The sequence below is a fragment of the Labeo rohita genome, chromosome 17, assembly GCF_022985175.1.
Source record: "Labeo rohita strain BAU-BD-2019 chromosome 17, IGBB_LRoh.1.0, whole genome shotgun sequence".
NCBI classification, from domain to species: domain Eukaryota; kingdom Metazoa; phylum Chordata; class Actinopteri; order Cypriniformes; family Cyprinidae; genus Labeo; species Labeo rohita.
The window spans coordinates 6757710-6783438 of NC_066885.1; the positions used below are offsets into that span (position 1 = coordinate 6757710).

Here is a 25729-nt window from a genome sequence, read left to right on the forward strand (position 1 = left end):
ATGTGAATTTTGAATGCAATATTGCGGTTCCATATGGTTATCAACAAACATCTGTTTACACCTGTCACTGTGATCTAACATCAAGTGGCCCAGTGAGACAAATCAGCATTTTCACCTGGTGGTAACACATGCCTCCTATAGCTACTTGTGACTGGATTTTAAAAGAATATTCCCTCATTTTGTCATCGTATAGGTCATTCGCTGCTTTACTGTGTGCCGACAAAGCACAAAAAGTGAAAAAGCGCCGTTTCTTCCAAATATTTTTTCTGCCCCTATACCTGTATGTAGTGCTGTCCACATGTAACCGTCCCATTCCAGATGGATCTTAATACCAGGTGCAAATGGAGCTGAAATTGTTTCTGAAGTGCCCTGTTAAGGAAACAAAAGAATCACACTCTGTTTTAGTATCACACAGTGATAAAGCAGAGTAGATTTTAAACAGAATACACTGATTTTGCTTTACAGGTATGTGTGGTGATCAACAAAGAAACTAACTGGTTTCTCCAAGTGAAGGATACTATAAAGGAAACAAAGCAATCTATTGTTTCAGACATTGACCAGGATGGCTGAGTTCCGAAATACTTGTACAAGAAACAAGAGGGTTTGTAGTATCACAGAGTGATGTCCGCATGTCCACGTCCTTGTGGGTTTGAGCTCCACTCCTGGTAGACTGTTGTGACATTTAAGTATGTTGTGGTTATCAACTTGTATATGAAACAAAAGGGTTTTTGCAGCAAAAAGTGGCCAGGATGGCCGAGTGGTTAAGGCGTTGGACTTAAGGTCCAGCGGATGCATGTCCTTGTGGTTTCAAGTCCCACTCCTGGTAGACTGTTGCGACATTTAAGTAGGTTGTGGTTATCAGCAGAGTGGTTCTGAAATACTTGTATAAAAAACAAGAAGTAGCCAGGATGGCCAAGTGGTTAAGGCGTTGGACTTAAGATCCAATGGATGCATGTCCTTGTGGGTTTGAACCCCACTGTGACATTTAATTCCTGTGTGGTAACACACAATGTGGTTCTGAAAAAGGTTTGTTTCTTCTCCTGGTAGCTTGTTTCAACATTTAAATATGTTGTGATTATCAACAAAGTGGTTCTGAAATACTTGTATAAAAAACAAAGAGGTTTTAGCATCAGACAATCACCAGGATGGCTGAGTGGTTAAGGTGTTAGACTTAAGATCCAATGGATGCATGCCCTCAGGGGTTTGAACCCCACTCCTGGTAGATTGCTACGACATTTAATTAGGTTGTGATTATCAACGAAGTGTTGTTTTTAAAAACAGAGCGTAACCAGGATGGCCGAGTGGTTAAGGCGTTGGACTTAAGATCCAATGGACATATGTCCTCGTGGGTTCAAACCCCACTCCTGGTAAAGAAATGTGAATACTTTAGGTAAAATCATCTGCTAAAAAAGTAAAACAGAAACAAACATCAGCAGCAGCAAAAAACACTACACTTGAGATGTTTAAACTGGACTTCTAATCAGTTTTCTCCACACAGAAGACAGAATATTGGTAAAATATTCATTTCAAGGTCAAACGTGCCAGTGTGCTGAGGTCATTTTAATAACCAGATGTTTGTTTTTTCCTCAGAAACCTCTTTTCCTGCTCTCCCACGTGTACAGCGGCTGTGTGTTTCTGACGAAACAGGTCTCGTCTCACATGAGCACTTCACTATATGAGTGCTAATAAGAACCATGTCAGGAGGGACGCCTGCAGTTTCAGAAATCGAGAGAAACTGAGCCCAGCGACTGACAGGTTGTATATAGATGCTATCCACACCTTCTACAGCGCACAGACTTAGTGTTGATCTCTCCGTCGCTATGGCACCCCTGCAATATTAAGCCACCAGAAACCATGGTTACTGACTTATGTGTGCTTTCCATCCCCACAAGACTGGAACCGATTTAATGAATGCACTCATTTCTAATGCAATTTCATGTGATTTACAAACACTAAATTATATCACATGGACATTTTTCCATTAAGAACTAGTGTCACATCACTTTTGCATTAGTCAGGCATTTGATTAAAAATTATGGCATAACTGTGGTTCCAAACTGTCTTTGTTGCAATTTGTTTTCCAAATACAGTCTTTAGGACTGGCTGCCCACACTTTCATTTAGCAAGCAATGAGCTCAAATCCATTCATTCAGATTGTGTAGTTGGTATCTGGCATTTTGATTATTATAATAATGACATAAGCATCAGCTTGAGAGACTTTCATTACCATGTAAAAATAAATACTTGGTAATTCTGGCAAATCATTGCATTTTATACATACGTGCATATGCTGTGTACACATTCATTTACTATTCACTGTGCATTAATGCACTGAGCATAATATGGAAAGATTTAGACCAATACCTGGAGAAAAGTCCATACGTGTGATGCCGTCAGCATACAGAGCAACCTCTAAATGGCCTCCCGTGTTGAAAGATGCAGCAATGCAGCCCTGCTGTTTACCCAAAGTGCTCCTGAAGTGCCCTGTGAAAGACACAAAGTGGTTATTAGCATCACACCAGGACCAGGATGGCCGAGTGGTTAAGGCGTTGGACTTAAGATCCAATGGACAAATGTCCTCGTGGGTTCGAACCCCACTCCTGGTAGTGTGTCTTTATAAAATGATGTTGCTGTGATTCTGAAGTAGCCAATTAAACAAAGAAAGGGCTTTTTGGCATTGCACCGGCTTGTGAGTCCAGATGGTGTAGCTACAGCATCTACCAGCAGGGACTAACTAGGCTATGCTAACCAGTCAAACCTTAACCCGTTGACACTGTGCATGATGATATATATAGGATGCATCTTGAAAGATGGAAAAGCTACTATCTGATATTTCAGACCAAAAGACAGTTTAATCAAACGTTAAACAACATACATAGGTTTAGATCATATTTTGCATGTTTTTGCTTCAAAGTACTAAAGGTATTTGAACGAAGCCATTGCATTCAGATGCCAATTGATTGCCCATGTTTCCCTTTCTAACAAGCATTTTGTAAAATGCTACAGTGGTTTGTTGCCAGGCAATAGCTTTGAGTGGCATGTTATTACAGCTCAAATAGATGGTTTTAACAGTGTCCACATAATAATCCACATTTATTTTCCACTGCCTCACTGAGGCAACTGTGCATGTTTATTGACTGCCCACCCATCCTGAAAAGAATTGTGATGAAAATGCATTAAAAAAATGTAAATGTAGATCCATATTGGCCCAACTTTGATCTATCCATTAGTGAGATTATGCATTATAATTCTCTTTGAAAAATGATTAACATTAGCTGCATGGAATGAGTTAGTTCATTAGGGTTTTTCTCTTCACCACCTTCAATTACAACTTGTTCTTAGTGTTGTTTTCCTCAAGCACATCTGCCTCATTGCAGAGCCCCAAATACAGACTGAACTGTGCAGGAGCATCCATAAATTGGGGAAGCCTGAGTGTGCCCTGGTTGGGGGGTCATCAATAAAGGTCCACTTCCCTTTGGTTGTGTGGTGCTGAACAGCAGGACAAGTCTGGTTTTTCTCACCCTGCCTTCCTATCTGACAACAAATAAACAGCCAGAGGTCTTTAATGTGCCATACAGATGACACCTCCAATCTCTTCCTTCACAAAGAGTTCAGGAAGCTTTGGGTGTCAAGACAAATATTATGGCAGTGGAGCTTCATTTGGCGTGTGTCTGAGGCTCAAGGCTTTCCTTCTAACCTGAGCGTGAGCTGAAGGAAGAGTGTGGAAGTGAAAAACACAAGAGGAACCATCTGTCTAGTGGACAGCTCTACATTTGGTCAAACATTGGTCTGGGTGGAACTAGGACTGTAATGAAGAGTCGAGACTTAAAAAATCTCTCTGTCTATGAACGTTTATCATTCTACCAATCATTCTCTCTGTCTATAAGGCCTATGAACCTTCAAACCTCAAGGTCTTTTGTGTTTTTCAAATCTTTCAAACAAGACTTTGTTGAAGCCATCATACAAAGGTAGTATTGACAAATTTGGCTTTTCTCTCAAAATCATAGTTATGTAAATTTGTTCATTTTAATTCCATGTCCTTAAAATCAAGTTTGAATTAAAATGTAAAATATATAGAGTAAAGCTGTTTGAAAAACAAACCATAAAATTAGTTATACATGTTTGTTAGTTACCAGAAATGAGGATTACTACGTGAGGGTGGTTTCAAGCAATCACCTAGTAATCACCCAGAACACCATAGCAACCACCCTTGCAACCACTTAGTTTACCCAAAACAACCTAGAATTGCGTGGCAAATTTTACATGGGAAAGCATCAATCATTTTCTTTCTGTTATTAATTAAATCAAATAAAACAAACTGTAAGTTTTAAGTACACCCCTTTTCATTGTGGGAAAGTTACCCATGGGAAAAATACTGTACTGCATAATATCACATGGCTTACAGTTTTATTTAATGACAACTTTAAATGTGGTTCATCCAAATAGAACTGTACTTTTCATTATTTCCCACAACTTCCCTTTGTGGGAAAATTACTTGTAGGAAAATACACTGTTCTGCATAATCACATGGCTTATTATTTAATTTTACATTTTACATTTTACAACTATCTATTTCACAGTGGATAATTACAGGGGTGTCGAAATATACCGGTACTGACATTTAAAAAAAATAATAAAATATTGTTATTGTGTTATTTAAAGGAGTCCAAGTCCACTTCCAAAACAAAGATTTACATATAATTTACTCACCCCCTTGTCATCCAAGATCTTCATGTCTTTCTTTCGTCAGTCCTCAAGAAATTGTGTTTTTTGAGAAAAACATTTCAGCATTTTTCTCCATATAATGGACTGGTATGGTGCTCCGATTTTGAACTTCCAAAATGCAGTTTAAATGCGACTTCAAACGATCCCAAATACGGTTGTAAATCCCAGCCGAGGAAGAAGATCTTATCTAGTGAAATGATCAGTTATTTTCATAAAAAAAAAATACAATTAAAAATCCTTTTTAATCTCAAACGCTTGTCTTGTCTTGCTCTCCCTGAACTCTTTGTATTCTGACTCAAGACAGTTAGGGTATGTCGAAAAACTCCAATCGAATTTTCTCCCTCAACTACAAAAATCATTTTAAAATCATCCTACATTGCTGCTGAAGTACCGACCCGGTCTTTGCAAAGTGAACATGCAAAGAAGCTCAAACACCCTTAACAAAAAAGGTAAAACAGCAATATAGGACGATTTCGAAGTTGAGGGAGAAAATGAGATGGAAGTTTTTCGACATACCCTAACTGTCATGAACCGGACAAGATGAGCGTTTGGCATTAAAAAGTATATAAATTGTATTTTATTTTATTAAAATAACCGATCATTACACTAGAAAAGACCCTTCTTTCTCGGCTGGGATTGTCTACAACCGCATTTCGGATAATTTCAAGCTGCATTTAAACTGCATTTTGTAAGTTCAAACTCGGGGCACCATATCAGTCCATTATATGGAGAAAAATGCTGAAATGTTTTCCTCAAAAAACAGAATTTCTTTACGACTGAAAAAAGAAAGACATGAACATCTTGGATGACAAGGGGGTGAGTACATTATCTGTAAATTGTTGTTCTGGAAGTGGACTTCTCCTTTAAGGCTGTCGTGACAGTATTGCCGATAATCGTGAAATTTAAATAATGAAATATTGTTATTGTGCCATTTAGGGGTGTCACAATATACCGGCATTGGCGAAATCGTGATATTTAAATAATGAAATATCGTTATCGTGTCCTTTAGGGGTGTCATGATATACCAGTATTGGCGATAATCGTGATATTTAAATAATTATTGTTACTGTGGCATTTAGGGGTGTCGCAATATACCGGTTTTGCCGATAATCGTGATATTTAAATAATGAAATACCATTATGGTATCATTTAGGGTGTCTCGATATCCCGGTATTGGTGATAATCGTGACATTTAAATAATGAAATATCATAATTGTGTAATTTAGGGGTGCCACAATATCCCAGTACTGGCAATAATCGTGACATTTAAATTAAATATCGTTATCATCTTAGAATGTTGAGCAATATCATTTACCCACAATTCCTCAGTGATGTTATGTAGAACAGGTCTATTCTTTGCGTTATCTAGCCAGCAGGTATCTTCAAACCTGATTAACACCTTGACCAGTTATGCAGATACATTTGCGAAAACATTTGCCTCCCCATGAGGTGCTGTGAAATGAGATTACACCCAAACTAATTATAAACAACTCCCCCAAGTATCCTAATCAGATATCAGCTCTGCGGCACACTTAATCTTCACAGGAAATGGAATTAATCTAGAAAGATCTGAATGACTCAGGCACCGTTTCGCGTGTCTCAGGGCCGTGCCATGCTTTTCCACAGTCTCTCATCACAGTATGTGAAATTAGACCTGTCATTTAAACCAAAGGCTACGTTTATTAGGAGCCAGCCTGTCTCATCAGCGCAATTGAAAAAACATGGCCAGAGCACTCTAGCGCTGGCGCTGAAAGAGCACCAGATCCGTTCCCATTCGCCTGCGAGACAGACACGGAGACGGGAACCGGTGCAGCCAGACTGCGAGCCGGGAAGAGGGGATTAGCATGTGGCGTGGTCTCTGACCATTTCATTTCCTTCCCCAGAGCAATCTCCGTCTTCATCTCTCGCCTGCAGCTATGCATGCTATCGCTTGCCATCTTTATGTCTCTGAGTGTCAAAGCTACCACTCCACCCTACCTAATGTACCACTCACATCTTAACAGACCAATTTCTTGTCCTGGCTAACAGCCAATGCTGTTTTAGCATGATTTAGATGGCTTCACTTCTTGTCTTAAAATACCCACCAAGCGAACTTGATAATACCATTAATCATCAAGTGTTGGGTAAGGCATTCGTTTCGTACCCCAGTTCTCAAGTCAAGGCCAAATAGAGACTTATGAGCTTATGTAGCTCTGCAGATGGGAATAGCATACAACCTATACTATTTCTGCAGTATGCAGCATGTATATTTTGCAGAGCTTACAAAAGCATGGATGTACTGAATCAATAAGATCTGTATACTGGTATATTATACAGGAGAAACTATATTTTAGCATTTCCTATTCATCTCAGAGACCTGCTACACTTGTCAATATGTGCATAGTATACAACAGAGCACAAATATCCCGCAATGCGCTCAACTTTTTTCTTTTTTATATTACACGAGAAGTAATATACTCTTGACTCATTATGTTGACCTGACTGCTAGACATTATTATACAAAATTATGTTTAAATGAATCTGAAAATCAAACATGCCATGTGATACGGTCATGTGACATCAATGTAACATACTACTGTTTGAAATTTTGTCTGAATTCTATTCTAATAATATTCAAATAAATTTTTTTTGAAGTCTTTTTATGCTCACCAAGGCTGCATTTATTGAAACAAAAAATGTGGGAAAAAAAGTGAAATATTATTACAATTTAAAATAACTCTTCCCAAATGTAATACATTTTAAAATGTAATTTATTCCTGTCATGGAAAAGCTGAATTCTCACATGACTCCAGTCATGTTGAATTCAAAAATGTCTTCTTCTCGTCAATGTTGAAAATAGTTGTGCTGATTCTTTGCCAAACAGAAAGTTTAAAAGTTCTGTTCAATCTATTAGTAGTCTAAATTGTCCCACTGTATTGAATACAACTGGTTATGCACGTACGATTTTACATATCGCTCAGCTCATGTTTCATGAACAAGGCCTAATGGCTGGTGTGATTTATTTTCGGGAGGGCTCTGGAAATGCATATCCCTGCTCAATCTCTGAACCCTGTGGCCTGAGATGGATGGGAGCTCACGAAATATGAATTAGATTGATGGATTTAAAATTACAGGGATTAGGTGCAAATAAGAAACCTCATTTGGTTTGCTTTCGCTTCTCCCAGTCTGTTAAATCACTTGAATTAGTCTAATGGTCTTTATTGACGTCCGTTTAGCCTGCTTCACGCAGTGGAAAAAGCATGCTTGACTTGCAGCGTGCCATGCAGCAGCGGGTACTACAAATTAAGAACGGCTTCCTCTCCCAGCCAACCCACTTTTCCTAACATGAGGCTTTTCCAGGCTGGAAAACTGCTCTGTCAGCTCTAGAGTTGCAAAACAAACAGCTCAGTTTGTGTTGACCTGTGGCTCTGATCAGTCTCCTGAACCGTTACATTCTCAATGGGCTTAATCTCCATTTTTGGAGAGGGGTGTAAACCGGCCCCCCTTTCTGTAACCCCGCTGGCCCCCGGCCCGTACTTACTTCCAACATTCCTGCTGAGCAGCTGGTTTCCAAGGCAACCGCAGTAAGCATGGATGACTGCAACCATGCAGTCGTCTTTTGTCCTTTTGGTTGATGAGATAATAACAAGACCGGTCACCTTGCTTCTGAAACACACGGGGAGTTGGTTTGATTGGCGACAGCTTGTGCATGCTTAAACACAGCTGGCAGAGGACATCGCTCACTGTCACAAACGTGGCAAAATCAGACAGATGAAATACAGCCCACTCAGATTCAGTCTCCATCACTCTTCCTTTGGAAGGAGATAACCTTGAGCCTTAAAGGAACAGTTCACACAAAAATGGACATTCTATCATTTACTCACAGTAATGTCAGTCCAAGCCTATACTTTGAGTAACCCTCAAAACACAAATTGTAGGAGAAGTCCAATTCCAGAAAAACAATTTACAGATAATGTACTCACCCCCTTGTCATCCAAGATGTTCATGTCTTCCTTTCTTCAGTTGTAAAGAAATTCTGTTTTTTGAGGAAAACATTTCAGGATTTTTCTCCATATAATGGACTGATATGGTGCCCAGAGTTTGAACTTTCAAAATGCAGTTTAAATGCGGCTTCAAAAGATCCCAAATGCAGTTGTAAACGATCCCAGCCGAGGAAGAAGGGTCTTATTTAGTAAAACGATTGGTTATTTTCATAAAAAATAATACAATTTAAATACTTTTTAATGTCAAACACTCATCTTGTCTTGCTCTTCCCGACCTCTCTTTTTTTCCGTTTAATGACAGTTAGGGTATGTCGAAAAATTCCCATCTCATGTTCTCCCTCAACTTCAAAATCACCCTATATCGCTGTTACACCCTTTTTTGTTAAGGGTGTTTGATCTGCTTTGCATGTTCACTTTGCAAAGACTGGGTCCCCATAGAGTGTTTTTTATGAAGCATCATCATTTAGGCATATTGTAAACAGTGCCACTGAACCAAACAAATTTTGCTGATTATTTCTGATGAAAATGGTCAGTTATTGTCATTTTTTTTGGGCTGTACAAATCAGTCAGAGTGGGAAAAACATACAGAGTACTATAGATTGCCAAATGTTATAACAAATCAAGGAAAAGAGTGCAAAAATCTGTCTAAGGAACAAAAGGCGTTTGTGGTTGGCCAAACTAAACTAGGATTTTCAAAGCAAGAATCTTGACAACATTTGTGTTTGTTCTTATCATTTACAGTCAGGTAGGTGAAATATTGGGCTAATATCTTAATTAATACTGCTCATACGTATCTTTACCACCTATTAACTTTAGCTTGTCAAAATATTGCACCATTTCCTTCTCCATGATTTAGCAGCTTCCATACATTTTTTCCTGTGATTTAGACAGCATAAATGAGCGGATCAGTGTAATCAGTAGTACATTAACAGTGCAATCCATGCTGTTGTTTACATCCATGTATCTCCAATATGGCCATGCATCCAGGTAACTGACCAAACCATGACCTAATTAAAATTAAAAATATCTTAATTTGTTTTGAAGTCCTATGAGTTTGGAACAACATGAGGGTGAGTATATAATGGCAGAAGTTTCATTTTTGGGTGAACTGTCTTTAAAAATGAAATTTTTCCCCATTTTTCACCTTTCTGACTTTCTTTTATCCGTAATTCACAATAAGAAGATATTTTGTTGAGTGTTTCAACTGCTTTTCAACTGTTCACATAAAACAGAACAACTAAGACTTAACATGCTGTATGGACAAAAAACATTGAGACATCTTAATTTATGCTTCACAGAAGTTATCCCCCCCCCCCCCCTCCTTTTTCTAAACTGATATTTAATAAACAATAGGTCTAGGATGACAAACGCTAATGCTCATATTTCTCTGTCAATCTCATACGTACCTACAAGCTTCATCTACTCCCACTGAGGCGGCAGACCATCACATCATTGATTGATCATTTGTGGTATTGTGCGATGATTCATTCCGATCACTCATCAGCTCATAGCACGCTATAAACAACCAAAGAGACAATGTCAGTGAGTCATATTTCTATCATTTTTATTCAGTGCCAAATGTAACTGATAACCCTATCGTGCGTCGGTGACATGTCACGGCTTGCCCCAGCTGCCAAATACAGACGTTCCTAATTAACTTCCAGGCGAGGGAACATGAAAGTTTCAGGGTGCATTTCACCAGCAGCACATGCAACCCGACAAGGGGTGGATAAATTGGCTCTACCCCACGCTCCTCTCAGGAGGCCTGTGGAGACAGGTAAGCCTATATTACCATCTGGGCTCTTACAATGAGAATGAGCCTCCATTCTTATTTAGTGGCACCTTATAATTGGGCGGCTTCCTTTCAGGCTCGTCAGGAGGGAATTTGGTTCATTGGAAAATTCATTTAGCCAGCCAAGATCATGTTCTGCTACAAGCCAGAGATACTGGAATATTATATACGTAAATGACTAGATGTCAGATAGAGATTTGCATTTCAAAGACTGGAAATATGATACATCAAATACAAAAAAAGGGACCAAGTATGGAAAGATGTTTCAGTTTAAACATGCAAATATATATGTGACTCTGGACCACAAAACCAGTCATAAGAGTATTTTTTAATTTTCTGAAATTGAAAAGCTGAATAAATAAGTTTTCAATTGGTGTACTGGTTTGTTAGGATAGGACAATATTTGGCTGAGATACAACTATTTGAAAATCTGGAATCTGAGGATGCAAAAAAATCTAAACACTGAGAAAATCACATTTAAAGTTGTCCGAATTAAGTTCTTAGCAATGCACATTCAAAATCCAAAATTAAAGTGTTGATATTTTTACAGTAGGAAATTTACAAAATATCATCATGGAACATCTTTTTTTAATATCCTAATGATTTTTTGGCATAAAAGAAAATCTTATTCTTTTTAAAAGAAATCAATAATTTTATTCTGCTGAACGTTTATCTTTGCCAGCATGGGATTAGCATTTTTAAATAAATTTTATTTTAAGTTGTAATAATATTAATAATGTAATAATTTTTACTGTATTTTTAATTAAAACCTTATACAATCTCACAGACCCTAAAACTTTAAATATATATACTATTTTGTATATTTCAAAATGCATTTAAATTAGGGCTGTCAAACGATTAATTGTTATTAATCGCATACAAAATAAAAGTTTGAGTTTGCCTAATACACGTGTGTTGGCTGTGAATAATTATTATGTATATATAAATACAAACACATTCAAATATATATTTAAGAAATATTTACAAGTATATGTATTTATTATTATTTTCATAACATTTATATTATAAATAAAATAATATAATATAAATACAAATATTTTGTACATAACATATTTCTCTTAAATATATGCATTAATTTGTGTGTATTTATATATACACAGTACACACACATATATTAGGCAAACTCAAACTTTTATTTTGCATGAGATTAATCACAATTAATCGTTTGATGGCACTAATTTAAATATATCAAATGCATATCCAAATTGCATTAAATGCAATTTCCATAATGTGTGAAACAGAAACCACATAGCAATGCACTAAAAACAACTAAGAACACAACACTAAATGCGTAGCAAAACCCTAATTTTGAGCAAACACTCAATCACATTTTCAGCAGAATATAAAAATAATAGTTAAATTAATATTTGCCCGCAAATGCACTTTGTCACAACATTTTTCTTTAAGGTAATTTTTTCTTTTGGATAACATGGCACAAAAAAACACAAGGTAGTTTAATAAAATGCTAAATTGGTTAATTTTAATATCATGTTGCCTTTAAACACTGCAAAAAATGCTTTTCTTACTTTGTCTTGTTTCCAGCCAAAGAAGGATTTTCTAGACAAATAAAAATTATTATCTTGTTTTCAGAAAAAATAAGTCAAAATTAAGTTTGTTTTTGCTTAGAACAAGCAAAATAATCTGCCAATGGGGTAAGCAAATTAATCTTATTTCAAGCAGAAAACTAGATTATTTTGCTTACCCCATTGGCAGATCATTTTGCTTGTTTCAATCAAAAACTCACTTAATTTTGACTTCCTTTTTCTGAAAACAAGACAATAATTTTTACTTGTCTAGAAAATCCTTCTTGATTTAAGATTTTTTTTTAGATATTTTGGCTTGAAACGCATTTTTTGCAGTGAATAAAAGCAGTGAACAGGTAGAAAAAACGTATAATCAGGTCAGCTACGGATGGCCTTTCTGTGACCTCAGAATCAACCCCTGGGAAATCATTCGGCAAGGGGGAGGGTGTGTGTGTGTGTTTGTGCTTTCTTTGTGTGACAAGCCACTTTGAAAAGTTTATACTGTATGTCCTCCCTAAATAATTACATGCAACCGCAGATCTAATGGCCAATTAAATTGAGGGTTGAAAACTGATTTACTGCGTCATTTTAACCTTAAAAACAAGCAGTTACCTAAAGTCGCATCCGTGTGATGGTCTCAGAAGTCTCAGAAGGTTTTGATTGGAAACCAGGTGAACTGATAACCTCCGGGATTAACACTCAAAGCCCGCGGTGTGTCCTCTGGGCGGCAAAGACACACATCTTGACCGGTGATGAACCCCAGATGAGCTGCCGGGGATCCGTTTTATACACATCAGGTTGCCTGTAACTTTTCCGTCTCGGTTTTGTTAGCATGTAGCCATCCGTGTCGCTCCCGCCCTTGCGTTTGTTGCTCAGGGTCAGTTGTCTTCCAGCCCTGGGGAGATGTGAGAGAATCAAAAACAACAGCCTCAACATGATGCCCAAGGACTCTAATGATTGCATGTTTATGTAAAACAAAAAATTACATTATTCTAGCATTATCTTGATGAACAAGTCTTAAAATGTAGTCTAAAAGGTGCGATATGTAGGTCTAACCCATTTTTAATCTAACCAAATAATTATCTAAAATAGATAAACATGATAAATAAGCAATCACGCAAAAGTTAAACTGGTTTGGCAATGCAAAACGGATGGACTTTAGCGTGAGAATGGACTCTAGAGCAAAGTTTCCCAATAGACCTAATTAGGAAAATAAAGGTGGAGGAGGGATAGCTGGAGTAAGATGAAACAACATTTATATACTTTTAACAATACGACTGGGCGGATTGTCCGGATATGCTCCTCCTTAAAACTTAATATGTAGTGTGAAACACACTATTACAGACGGATCGAAAATAAAAAAGCTTTCCGTGACTATGTAGAAGAAAGGCCTTGGAGCGAGGCTTAAAAGATTATTCCAGATCTTCGTTTCTCCAGATCTCCTGGAGGTTGCCAATTGTAGTAAAAACTATAACGTGTGGGGTGCCAGGATTTGAGAGACGGCTTCTCTTAAGACCGGCCAAAATCTTTACAGGCCACTTCAAAGCTGCTTCATATCTGCTTTCTAACTCTGTATTCATTTTCACTTCAGCCCACAACGTTGCCTTTTCATTTGAGTTGAACCCCACAGAAACCGCTGTAGCAAAAGAGGACTCCATTTAACTGCACCCATTGAGCCTCTAATGCTAATAGACAAATAACAAAGTACCACACGGAGTTGAAAGCGGAGGCACATGCATTTGGTTACGACTGAATGGAGTGTAAGTTCTTCTCCGAGACTTCCTCTGAGAGTCCCGTGAAGAGCAACTTGTTGGTATTTCCCTGAATCAGATCCTTTCTTCCCTATTCCCCCTCCTTCAGCCGGGCGCCCATTTCAAAGACGGGTCCAGCTGGGACGTCCCGCCTTCTCTACCTCCATCACAGCAGTGTCTTCCTGTCATCCCCCACTTTCTCACCTCATCCTCTCTCCCGTTAGTCACATAAGCCCATCAAAGCAAAGACCACCACCACTTTTCTGACCGGTCTACTGTACTTGAAAGCGGCCAAAAGCAAAACACCAATCAAAGCAAGCACACATGACATGTGCGTGTGAACATTAGGGCTGCAAAAGTAAACGCGTTAACTTATGAAGTTAATTAAATATGTTTAACAGTGTTACATTTAACACAGTTAATGCATTTAGCTAATTTGACATTAAAATGTCTAAAGCCTGGTCAGAATACAACCGGCTGGGCTCTTGTTTATTAGTGAATGATAGAGGAAGACCTTCTTGACAGCTCAAAAACTGGTGTAATAACAATTTTTCCGAAAAGAAATTAAGGTTTTTAAGGAAAACATTCCAGGATTTTTTCTCCATAGAGTGGTCTTCAATGGGGAACAACGGGTTGAAGGTCCAAACTGCAGTTTCAATGCAGCTTCAAAGGACTCTATACATTCCCAGCTGAGGAATATGGGTCATATTAAACGATCTGTCGATTTTTTGGTGCAAATACATTAAAGTAACTTGACATTATCATTGAAGACAAGCAATAATGATTTTCATTTTGATTACATAATAATTACAATATATACATGTCAAAGTCAGACATGTCTCTTTGCCAGCTGTGATGCCTGGTTACTGGTTTAAACTTGGCCCAGGTTTTTAAAAGATTTTTGGGTCAGCACACCTTAATACCTTTAACAATTGATTGCCAATTAAGGTTAGAATACAATGAATTTAGGCCCAGATTATGCAGAGCTGTAATAGCTGGTGGATATTTTGATTAATCAAAAATGTTTTTTCTATGTATATACTGTTTATGTAATAAAATATGTTTTCATAGTTTGTGTTGTCCCTTATCAGTGCAAAATTATCACAAATTATAAAGGATTCATGCCAGTATTGTCCAAAACCCCACTTTTCTAGGGCGTTTCCAAACTTTTGGAGGGGAGTATGTATATATATATATATATATATATATATAATTTTAAACCACAAATGCTCATCACGCATTACGTAATCACGTTGGAAAGATCACATGTGGATAGTTCTTCATCTGTGTACTTCAGGTTCAAAAAGGTAGGGTAGGGTGAAAAACTCCATCTCTTCACAATTGTCTGACACCATTGTTTTACCTTTTTTGTAAAGGGCGTTTGACTTTCTTTGCATGTTTACTTTGTAAACACTGGGTCGATACTTCTGCCTACATCACGTGTGACCTTTTCAACGTGACTATGTAAAGTCAAGCTAGTGCAAGATGAGCATTTGTGGTTAAAAACTGTAGAATTTTTTTTTTTTTTAGAAAATTACCAATCGTTTCACTAGATAAGACTCTTATTCTTTGACTGGGATCATGCAGAGCCCTTTGAAGCGTCATTGAAACTGTAATTTGGACCTTCAACCCGTTGGCTCCCATTGAAGTCCACTATATGGAGAAAATTCTGGAATGTTTTCCTCAAAAACCTTAATTTTTTTCGACTGAAGAAAGGAAGACATGAACATCTTGGATGACATGGGGGTAAGTAAATTATCATGAAATTTTTATTATGGAAGTGAACTAATGAAAAAACAACAAGAAAAAAAAAACAATTTATAAAAGAAAAGTATTTCTATAGTATAGCTGTCACAACAAATTTTAGACAAAAAATGTAAGACTGACCAAAATTTTTGTAAAATTTTATTTTTAAGTGGTCCCATGGGATCTTATATGAGTGTATCATGGCAACTTGGCCTTTAACCATGCCATATTACTGATGATTCACTAATTGGATTGTTCCAACAAACTCCCTAAATTAACTTATAAATCAAATCAAAATTAGATTGTTTACAGTTACAGTTATTTGCATGTCTTTGTGTGACAGAATTTAATTAGAGTAATTACATTTAATTACAATAATTTAATTAAATAGAACATTGAATTATAAAACACTGCCTACTATGAACGAAAAAGATTGTTGATGGCACCAACATGAACTTTTAATTAAAATGATCGACTAATAATTTCTTTTTCTGTTTTCTTAGTTGTATTTATCTGTAAATTATCTGTAGCTTTCAACTTCACATTCTACAAAACAACTTCACCAAAACTGGTACTTTGAGGAACATTTAGGCAAAATCATAATGTCAGAATAGTCATTATTTGAATCTCTAACAGCCCAAGTGAAAATACAGGAGAAGGACAAGTTTTTTTTTTTGTCGTATAGCGCTTTGTCTCTCTTTGAAACAAGTGAACAAAAGTGTAATTAACCAAAAAAATACAGACAGACACATATAAGCTCCTTTTCACAGATAAACTGGTTTGTTTCTTGGTTTTCTTGTCCCGACATGAAAGACAGACAGAAACCAGGCCAACTGTAAATGGAGTCTTATTGATTTTACAAGGAAACCTTACGGTCTCGCCCAGGTGAAGAGAAAACAACAACTCTGCCTCATTTCAGATGAATGGCAGTAAGCCGCTCGATTGATTCCTTTAAGAACCGTGAGAACGTGGTGTGAATGGCTTGGTGGAAATGTATTCACAACCTCTATTCTTAACTGAGAATGTCAGAATTACTTCTTTTAAAGCTGGAGGCAGTGGTAAACATCTTAGCGTGGCATCGGGACGCCAACATTCTGCCTGTGGCTGGACTAGTATCGGTTACTGCTGGCCAAAACTGGACAGTGTGATGAGTTACAATGTCATATGAGTAGCTGACAGTAAACTGGTCTCACTTTAGCAGCTAATGAGAGGCTTTCAGCACTGTTGGTTTGACAGACTGAGTATTTCTGTTGTGGACAGACTGGAATGTGGAAACACATCCTTTACAGCACCCTGGATGTTTGCATAAGCAAAATGTCAACAACACTGTTACCTTATTTAATTTGCGATACAATTTTATATTCCAGAAAACTGATGTTTGCATATAGATTGATGCTATCTGAATCATGTAATTGTCTCAGTCCTGTTCAACCCATTCATAAAATCCAGAAGCCTCTGCTATTTATGTACTGTTAGGGAAGATTGTAAGTAAAACCCATTCAACAACCTTTCTCACATTTACAGAAGCTCTGCTTCTTAAACTCTCTGATTTCCTCTGGCTATGTTAACTTACACAACTCATTGGCAAGGAGATCTTCACCAGAGAGTCAAGAAACCTTAAACTCCGGAAACCTCCAGTTTCTACGTGGCTTTGAGACGGAAACTTTCAAAAGTCTGGAAAAAAAAAAAACAAGCAAAAAAACAGGACTGACTCCAGAAAATCTCAAAAACACAGAATGCAAATAAGGATTTGACTTTTCTAGATAACACTTTTAAATAACTTAAAATAAATTGTAAATAAATATTATTTTCATTATTTTGAACAAGGAACATTAATTGCTATACATTCTTATTATAATAAATATAATAATAAATATACAAATTATCAATAGTATATTTCTAAAATTATATATATATATATATATATATATGCACTCACAACGGCTGCATTAATCATTTATTTGATCCAAAATACAATAAAAACAGGAATTTAAAATTTAAAATAACTTTTTTTATTTTCAGCAGCCATTACTCCAGTCACACACAAATAGTACATACAATGCCTTGTGAAAGTATTCATACCCCTTTCTTTTTTTTTTCCTCCATGTTTCATGTTGCAGTCTAATGTTACACTGCTTTACATTATTATTTTTCCCTTATCAGTCTACACTCCATACACCATAATGACAAAGCAAAAAAACAAAAACAACTTTGTAAATTGATTAGAAATTTAAAAAAATACTGAAATGACTCCATTTCATAAGTATTCATACCCTTTTCTACGCTTGTAGATGTTACTACATTTTGAGTGGCATTAACCTGTGGCAAATTCAATTGAATGAGTATGATTTGGAAAGGCACACACCTCTCAGTAAAAGGTCTAACAGCTGAAAATGCATATCAGAGCAAAATCCAAGCTCTGAGGTCAAAAGAACTGCCTGTAGAGCTCAGAGACAGGATTGCATCAAGGGTCAGGTCTGAGGAAGAGTTCAGAAAATAAATCTGCTGCATTGAAAGTTCACAGTGGCATGTAGCTTCAAATATCCATAATAGAAAAGGTTTGGAACAACCAGGACTCTTCGTAGACCTGGCCTAACTGAGCAATTGATGGATAAGGGTCTTGGTTAGACTGGTGACCAGAAACCTGATGGTCACTCTAGCTGAGCTCCATGATCATATATGCAGGTGGTAGAAATCTAGGCTGTATGGCGGTGTGGCCAAACTCAGTCCTCTCCTCACTGAAGACACATGAAAACCCACTTGGAATTTGCACAGATTGTGAGAGACAAGATTCTGTGGTCTGGAATGAATTGGAATGAACCTCAATTCCAAGCACCATGTTTGAAGGAAACCAGGCACTGCTCATCACCTGCACAGTAGCATCCCAACAGTAAAGTGTGGTGGCAGCAGCCTCATGCTGTGAGGCTGTTTTTCAGCAGAAGGGACTGAGGAACTCGCCAGAAAAGAAGGAAAGCTCAACACAGCAAAATATAGAGAGAATGAAAAACCAGTGCAGAGCACTCAGAACCTCTGACCGGGCAGAAGGTTCACCTTTCAACAAGACAATGACCTAAGCACACAGCAAGAGTGGCTTATAGACAACTCTGTGAATGTCTTTGAGTGGCCCAGCCACAGCCTGGGCTTGAAGCCAATCAAACATTTCTGGAGAAACCTGAAAATGTCTGCCAGCCCCCAGCTTGACAGCGCTTGAGAGGTGAAGCGGTAAGGAGAAGAATGGCGGATAATTGCCAAATGCTGATGTGCAAAACTCGCCACATCATACCCAAAGACTTGAAGCTGTAATGGTGCTTCAACTAAGTACTGAGTTAAGGGTATGAATACTTATGCAATGTACTTATTTCAGTTTTTTTTATTTTTAATAAATTTACGACTTTGTGACAATTCTGTTTTGCTTTGTCATTATGGTGTACGGATTGTAGATTGATGTGAAAAGTAATTTAAAGCAGTTTAACATAAGGCAGCAATATAACAACATGTGAAAAAAATTAAGTGGTTTGAATACTTTCGCAAGAATTCAGACTGTTGGAAAAAGAGCAGAATTATAATTATAATTCAGCTGTTTAGTAAAGAACCCACACTCGTTCTCTTCACCTGCATGAATTGTGTTGCATTTCCACCGCAGTGCCACTTTGTATGGCTCGGCGTGATCTAAGAAAGGCTTCGGCAGTTTTCCCACATTAATAGAGATGGCACCGCTAATGATTTCTTCCATCAGGCATCTTTGAAACAAGCACACAGCACTTATTTCCAAGCGCTGCAAATAATTCAGACAAATGGAATGTTCCATATGCGGCTGCGTTCTGTTCTGGTGCCAGAACTGGAGTGCCAATTCACGAGAGGCTCCAATCAGCGCCATCTGATGCCGTGCCACACAGCACACAGTTGTTCACTGTAACACATTTAAATACCACACAGAGTCAATAAGGACGGTTTCACATTTGTCATGCAACACTGAAAGACTTTTTTTTCACAGGAGGGACTTTGTTCTTGCTTTGTTTTAATCTCTAAATCCAAAAATCTAAACCACTGTGTATATTTGACAGGAAATACATCTACTTTTGTGTACAATGAGTTTGTAGATACGGCCTTGGGGTCTATCTTTAGCATCAATCTCAGATGGACAAATGGTAAGACGTCTGTCCCGCCCACAGCTCCACTGGTGGAGCACTAAATTGTACAGCAATGTGACAGTTTTGTCTCAAGTGTCCACTTCAGAGATGTGAGTGCACATCTGTTCTCATATTTCTCAGAATATTCTGGATGTCTGTGACAGGATGCATTCATACCCTGGAGTATCTGCAGTGCATTTGGCAATTTAATAGAAAACAGCCGAGGATGATGACAATGGAGTCAAAATATTAATAGACATCAGAGATGACTTAACATTTGAATTATAAGAGACTCATGAATCATTGTTCAAACAGGCTTGCGAGTCCAAAACAAAGATGACAAATTGACAAACAAAACAAATAAAATCAACATTTAAACTGTTTCTTACCCAGTGTAGAGTTGTATTGTTGTTCTCAGTAATGTTTTCTTGACGTGTCAATGTTATGTCAAATGATTTTCCTAAAAGAAGAAATAAGAAATCAGATGAGAAACCTAGTATACAGTAAAAGCACATAGGGCATTAAAATTAATTATTTATACTGGAATTTGATTTGACTCTTTAAATTGGAACATAGTTTAGTATATATCACATATTTAAACATCTATATATATGTTTCAAATAAAATCAAATATATTATTTTAATATAATAATATAAATTCTACAAATAATACACAAAAACAATACATTAACATATATAAAAATATATAAAGTATGGATAGTATAAATACGTAGTCAGCTGAATATGTGGCTAAATATGAAATGTACTTATAAATAAATAAATAAACAAACACTGCCATTCAAAAGTTTGGGATCCGTAAGATTTTTAATGTTTTTAATAAGTCTCCTATGCTCATTAAAGTTCAATTTATGTGATCAAAAATACAGAAAAAAGTAATATTATGAAATATTATTGCAATTTAAAATAAAATTTTTTTTTCTGTGATGCAAAGCTACATTTTAGCATCTTTACTCTAGTCTTCAGTGTTGCATGATCCTTCAGAAATCATTCTAAGATGCTGATTTATTAATTTTATTATCAATGTTGGAAAAATTGTGCTGCTTAATATTTTTCTGGAACCTGTGATACTTTTTTCTTTGATGAATACATAGTTAAACAGAAGAGCATTTATTCAAAACAGACATATTTTCCAACAATATAAGTTTTTACTATCACCTTTTATCAATTTAACAAATCTTTGCTGAGTAAAAGTATTAATTTCTTTAAAAGAAACAAAAAATGAACTGATCTCAAACTTTGAACGGCAGTGTATATAAGTACAAAAGATCTATTTTAAATAAATGCTGTTCTTTTTAACGTTTTATTCATCAAAGAATCCCGAAAAAAGTATCATAGGTTCCCAAAAAATATTAAGCAGCACAACTGTTTCTAAAATTGATAATAAATCAGAATATCAGAATGATTTCTGAAGGATCATGTGACACTGAAGACTGAAGCAATGATGTTGAAAATTCAGCTTTGCATCACAGGAATAAATTATGTTTTAAAGTACATTACAATAGAAAACCACTATTTTAAATGCAATAATATTTCACTATATTACTGTTTTTTTCCTGTATTTTTAATCAAATAAAAGCAGCCTTGATGAGCAGAAAAGACTTCTTTAAAAAAGATAAAAAAAATTTACTGATCCCAAATATAACAATATTAAAAACATATCCTTTGTGATTTTCTTTCCTATCTGTAAGCATTTTGTGTAAAAACAGCATCAGCAGCAAATATTTTGGCGATTATTTTCTAAAAGTCAAATTACATGCCAAACCACAGTAGCTGATATGGAAGAAATAACAGCATCATTAATTCTCATTAGGGCGGTAGACACAACTTCCTCTGTTTAGTGCTCTGGAGGACAGAACGAGAGGGAGAGCATTAGTCATTATAGCTACAGTCTCATTATAATAAATGAAAGGCATGTCTGAGGACAAAGGAGAGGAGATAAGCTTCAGCTGATCCTGTGCATGTGTTTATGCGCAGAGAGACAGACAGACTAGTTTACCAGATTCTGAGAAAAAATCAGTGACGCAACTCGCCATCGAAAGACTCTTATGCTGTTATTGTTTTAGAGCAAGAGAGAGGTTAAAACACTCAGACAGTCATTCCCACTCCATCAGGCTGGTTTATGGCCGTTGGACATCCCTGTGCTCTCTGTTGACTCATTATGGCAGACGTCAGTGCCTGTATTTAAGGTAATTTACGGTGGTAAAAACAGATTGAATGACGGAGTACAAATGTTTTCCTACAGCTGTTCGCTTTTCTAGCAGGCTTTTAGAGTACAGGAAATCAGAGGTTGGTCAAACCATTAGATCATGTACTACGCATGTGAACATTATATTTGTCCACAGACCATTTCCTGCACATGTATTATTAGTAAGTATTAAAACTTTAAAGTTTCTAAGTGTTTAGATGACCGACAATGGAGGCTATAGTGGCAGATAGTAGTTTATATCATTGTGCTGTCGCTTCAATCTGTTCCTGACTGAGCCCGTCTATACGCACAGGTGACGCAAGCTCATCAGACGTTCTTCTCAAACAACAGAACTCTGTTTGTTTATCCCTGTTTGACCGTCCAGACAACACAGACACATTTCATGCTCCACAAACTACATCATCAATGCTTACTGCATGACTAAAATTAGCACATTAAACAAATACAGGCTTAGCTGCTTTGCATGAAGATGCAAACGACTGTAAAACTTCTTTGTTAAAGGAATGATGGAAATTTCCAGGTAACAATTAGGACTAGACAATGTAACTAAAATCTTCCTTCAAAAAAGGTCAGCCAAATGCATAAATGCAAATATGAATATATAAAAAATTAATCTAGATAGAAATTTATTTATACCTAAATATGATGTTAATAATTAATAATATTAATAATATAAACATAATATAAATATATAATACAAATATTTTAATATTTACAATAAAAAATATTACATATATATTTATAATATATATATTTATAATTTAAAAATTATATGAAAATATTCAAATACATAAAACATGAAAATTAAAATAAAATGAAAATCAAATAAATAAAAATAAATACATATAACTATATATATACCGTACTCTCTCTCTCTATAAAGTAAATACTTATTTACAAAATTATATTAGATTTATATTTATAAATACTTTGTCACATATAAATATATAAAGTGTACAGAAGAAAAAAAATACTATATAAAAAAAACATTAAAAAGTTATTTAATATAAAAACATTAAAATACATAAAACAAAATCTAATAAATAACTATATATATACACACACATATAAAATTATAGTAGATTTATCTATGTATATACTCACATAAATATAAAAATATATATAAAATATAAAAGAAATCCTATATAATATAAAATTAATTTAATAAGAAAACGTATTAAAATACATAAAATATAAAATCTAATATGAAATATCTAATATATGTATGTGTGTGTATATATATATATATATATATATATAATATTATATTAATATAATATAATATAAAGTAATATTAACATAGTATAATGTAAATACAAATTTGCACAAAATTATATTAGAATTATATTTATAATAATTTATATTTTCTATAATATAAAATTCTACACAATATATTATATATAATAAATATACATAATTCTATAAAGTTTAAAGTGAAATATAAATTAAAATATTATAATAAATTAAAGTATAAAACAGAAATAGAAATGCTAAATAGTATCTATCTGCCTATCTATCTATTTAAGGTAAATATTACGTTTTACAAAATCACATTAGATTTATATTTATAAATTTATAGTCATATATAAATATAGAAATTATATATAAAATATAATATAAATACTATATAAATAAATAAATAATAAATAAATAAAGTAAACAAAAAAAATTAAACATTAGATTTATACTTAGAAATACATGGTCATACATAAATACACCATAAAATATAATATATATACTACACCGTAATATATAATAATAGATACCATAAATAATAGTCTGTACTTACAGACTTAACAAAATCACTGTGAATAATTGTGAATATCCAATGTCACATAGCCTTAGCAACCATAAAACAAAAGGTTAGTATGCTCATGTGGTCCTAATTACCTTTTCATTAAGCATGGCAAAAGGCTTTTCTTTGAGCACTGAGTGCAAGTCATGGATCAGTCTGACAACCTAATGACTCTCTCTGGGCTTATCAAGAAAGTCATCAATACTTTTAAAAAGCAGCGGGCTGCCTGTACCATAAATGTCATTCTTCAGGGCAAGTCGAACCAGGTACCCTCAGACAATTATGCAACCTAGAAGAGAAAGAGAAGGGAAAGATTATGCAACCTGTTTTTGAATCGCTCTGCGGTTGTGCTCCTGAATTTTATTCCATGCGAATGCAATTGCCTCCCGCCGGCACACCGATCAAACAAATAGCTGGGATTTTTGACATAATGAGCGGCAGCTCCGGTGTTTGCATTCGCCTCATAGCAACAGCCCCATTCTGCAACTTTCATTATGCAAAAACCTAATTAAGTGTGTTTGAAACTCATTGAAAAGCAAAGTCCCCTGCTCCCTCCCTCCCCCTGTAAAGCCAACATCAAATATAGCTGGTCAAAAGTGTCCCTCGACTCCCTCAAGCCTGTTTTCAACATCTCTGATTACATGCAAATGAAGTGTAGGGTCCTGTTGAGACCACCAACCCCTCTCTCCTCCCCTCCCCACAGGCTCCGGTGACCTCCACAAGCCCCTCTTTCCCCCCTCGGGGTGTAGACGACCCCTCCCTCGACGGCTGGCCGCAGCAGGGCCCGAGCTCTGATGACACACCGGGGAGAAACTAAGAGGGGGGAAAAAGGTCTATTAAGGAGACAATGTGCCTCACAATAATCACCTGCCTGGCTCTCGTCCATTACGCGCACATCTCTCCCACCGAAACCCTGCAGCGCTTTCTTAGAGGTCAGCCAAGGAGCTCATTTAAATAGAGATGCATTTATCTGTTTGCGGGTGACTTATGGCCTGTCGGATTGGGGCGCTGCTGGTAAACAGCGATTCCTACTGGTTCCCAAGATTGCGGATAGCTGGGAATCGCGGGGCGTTTATTGATCTCCAAGGAGCGTGTGGCGTCTACGCAGAATAATAATAATAATGTCACTGCTTTCTGCTGTCAGAGGCCCTGTTACATGGCATTACCATCCGTTTTAGTCATTACAATCATATTCGGAGGTAATCAGAAACACATTTGACTACGTATTCGTAGTGCGAATGCTAATATGAACAGATATAATATTCACCTTTGCTGGATACATTCAGCTCTAATACTTATTGTTTATTATTCATTCAAGTTGTCATAGAATGGGAATTTGTTGGTGACACTGAGATTAAAGGCATAGACATATATGCCATACAGACTTTTACAATAAATAGACATTAGACATAAAAAAGACATATACAGTCAAAAAAAAAAAAAAAAAAAAAAAATCAAAGCAGATATATAAAAATAAAAATGAAGTATTGAAAAATAAAGATAAAAATAACTTTAAATGCCAAGAAACCAAGAGTAAAAGGAATAACAAAACACATGTCCTGTTTAAAAAATATGTAAAGTAATAAATGAAATGATATCAATTAAATTATAACAAATTATATAAATTAATTTAAGAAATGTATAAAATGGTAAAAACATCATACATAATAATTAGACATTAGAAACAAAAAGACATACACGGTAAGAAAAAAATCAAAGCAGATATATAAAAATAAAAATGTAAAATATTTAAAAATATGATCTAAGTTAAAACTAACTTTAAATGCCAAGAAGCCAAGGGTAAAAGGAATAACTTGAAGGTAATACATGAAATTCTATACATTAAATACATAATAAATTAAAGTCCTGTTTAAAAGTATGCAAAATAATAAATTAAATTATGAATTAATTTAATAAATGTATAAAAATGTATAAAAACATTACACATACATAATAAATAGACATAAGAAATTGACACATAAACAAATAAAGCAGACATAAAAATATGTCACAACATTTAAAAATAACTTTAAATT

General features: G+C 35.7%; 2 non-coding genes across 2 annotated transcripts; both read left to right on the forward strand.

The window, feature by feature from the left end:
• Positions 1 to 1287: 1287 nt before the first annotated feature.
• Positions 1288 to 1370, forward strand: trnal-uaa (transfer RNA leucine (anticodon UAA)). Its single transcript has one exon. It is a non-coding gene; the product is annotated as a tRNA-Leu (tRNA).
• Positions 1371 to 2523: 1153 nt separating this feature from the next.
• trnal-uaa (transfer RNA leucine (anticodon UAA)) lies at positions 2524 to 2606 on the forward strand. The gene has a single exon. It is a non-coding gene; the product is annotated as a tRNA-Leu (tRNA).
• Positions 2607 to 25729: the final 23123 nt, after the last annotated feature.